Below are 2,610 nucleotides of genomic sequence, written 5' to 3' on the forward strand. Positions count from 1 at the left end.
CCAGCCCGTGCCTCGTGGGGGTGGGAGATGCCCCTGCCTGGCCCTAAAACCCTAACCCTAACCAGGGGGGGGTTACAAGAAGTGCAGAGCTAGAACTAGTGTGGCTCCACTACACAGTCAGGACTGTAAAGTTAAGAAACCACTAATTCAGACTCAGGCCTTATATTTTCTGTTCTTTGTGTCAGGACAAGAAGTGAAAAGTTGTTGGGTGGAAAAAGGAATGAATGAATACATGACTTTTGCACACAGATCTCATTAACACACAAAACACATCCCATCTGAGGCCAGACAAATGTGGACTGTGAAGGCTCTCTATTGCACATTTAACTGTTGTCAAAGTAACAGCTGAAAAAAATATATTTTGCTGTACTACTAGTGTAAAAAGTGAAATTAAAAAAGGAAAAAAGAAGAAGAAGAAAGGCAACCATTCAGTAGTTCTTGCCCTTTAAGGCTAATCAAAAATGGTGGAAATGTGCTTTTCCTCTCACACTTGACTTGTTGTAGTATGTTTGAATATGAGAAAATCATTAAAAAAAAGTTTTTGGGAGATGCAAAATCCATAAAAAAAAGGAGTAAAAAAAGCCTAAGTAAAAGGAAGAAAAATTAAAAGAAATGCTTACCTGCAATACCTGAAGAAAAAGGAGAGAAAAAAGTTAGAAAAAAGTGCTTACCTGCAAACCCTAAATAAAAGGAATTAAAGAAATGCTTACCTGCAACCCTAAAGGAAAAAACCTGTATAAAAGGAAGAAAAAAGTGCTTACCTGCAAAAACCTAAGTAAAAGGAATGTAAAAACTTAAATAAACGGCGGTGAAAATTAAAAGAAATACTTACCTGTAAAACCTGTATAAAAGGGAGAGAAAAACACTTACCTGCAACCAGTACTGACCTGAGCCAGCCTGAGGAAGGCACTACGATGCCGAAACGTCGCGATGGCTCATTGCAGATCTAACCCAAGACATGGGTAATTTTTGGACCCGCTGGGCAGGGTCTCCACCTCCCGGCCCCCATTGATGGACAGTGCACTCAGGCCCCTGGTGGCCTGCTATCACCATAATCCTAACCCAGGAGGGAAGGACCGCGCATTCCTCGGTCCCCCCCAGGGGGGACGGGGCCGTAACCAACGCCCTAACCCTAACCCTAATGATGCGGGTGTCCGCGCTGAAGCTTCTGGGTCTGGGCTGCGCCAAGGTGGAGTACGCTAAAGGCAAGCAGCGGTGCCGACAGGAGGCCGAGTACCTCAGACATGAAACGGTCCTGCGGCTGCAAGACCAGCCCACAGACTCTGACGGCTCTGTGGTGTTGAGACCTGGCAACAAGTACGAGTACACGTTTGGATTCGAGCTCCCTCAGCAAGGGCAACTGGTGTCGTCATACAAGGGGAAGTTCGGCTACGTCCAGTACTGTGTCAAAGCCCTGATGGAGAGGCCGCAGCAGCCCGTGCTAGAGTGCAAGAAATGTTTCGAGGTGGAGGAGCCACTGGATGTCAACACCCCAGACCTGCTGTCTCCAGCAGGTGGCATGAAGGAGAAGAAAGTCACCTGCATGTTCATCCCTGACGGTCAGGTGTCATTGAATGCAAAAATTGACCGGCGTGGATTCTGTGAAGGCGAAGAGATCTGCATCAATGCGAAGTTTGAGAACACCTTGTTGGGAAATTGTTGGGAACACTGTTGCTTTTCAGAATCACAGCATGTAAATTTCTTCCTTAAATGTCAGTAGTGTTACCAGTGTTTGAAAAAAGTCCTTTATTCCTATATTGTTGCTTTTGACTCTCCTACTGCCCAGAAGACTCTGTTCAACTGAACAATGTTTTTGATGTGGAGATATGCAACTTCCACCAGTCACCACAGCTTGGTGACTGGTGCTAATTACTGCGAGTGCCGTCCATACCACACGCTCTCGATGGAACGCACTTTATCTGAGGATCCTTGTATCTGATCTGCAGTTGTCCCAGGCAACATTTCATTTAAGAGTTCCACTTCTGTGAATTCACAACTTCTGTTCTTTCAGGGCGCAGGGAAATCACTGTTAATGACTCATTTGTGAGAAAATATGTTTGTAATACGCTCTTGATACGTGCAGATGTTTTTGTATGAAAGCCGAGGGGAGAATATAAAAGGCGGAGCTCACACAGGAGCTCATTTTCCACTCGGCACTCGATGAGAGCACATCTCTGCCAGTCCAACTGTTGCCAGCTAACCTAGCTTACAGTTTTCTGTGTGCCACACCTGAAGAAGACCGTGTACGGTCGAAACGTTGTGTTTTTTGTGTTTATTTTTAAATAAACAGTTTTTTTTGGCACACCTTCTTTTGTTGTTTACTGTTTTTACGTGACTTTTTCCTTTCCACATTTTGGAAAGCGTTTTTTGTTCACATTAAAATTAAATAAATATTTTTTGAAGCACATTTAATTTTTTTTGGAAAAAAGAAAAGAAGAAAAAAATTCTGGACGCCATGGACGACGGCTGGACGGTGGTATGCTATGGCCGCCGCCACCAACGTGACCGCCAAGTCTTCTGGGACGGGTACGGAGGGCCGCAGGGAGGGATGGACCGTGCACGCTCCTTTTCCTTTCGGAGAAGGGATTATCTTCCCCACCCTAACCCATT

The 2,610-nt window shown here is 45.1% G+C and overlaps 1 pseudogene; it reads left to right on the top strand.

The window, feature by feature from the left end:
* Positions 1-2,586: 2,586 nt before the first annotated feature.
* LOC143421387 (cytosolic arginine sensor for mTORC1 subunit 2 pseudogene) overlaps positions 2,587-2,610 on the top strand; it is a 644-nt pseudogene continuing 620 nt past the window's right edge.

This window comes from Maylandia zebra, linkage group LG12 (assembly GCF_041146795.1).
Source record: "Maylandia zebra isolate NMK-2024a linkage group LG12, Mzebra_GT3a, whole genome shotgun sequence".
NCBI classification, from domain to species: Eukaryota; Metazoa; Chordata; class Actinopteri; order Cichliformes; family Cichlidae; genus Maylandia; species Maylandia zebra.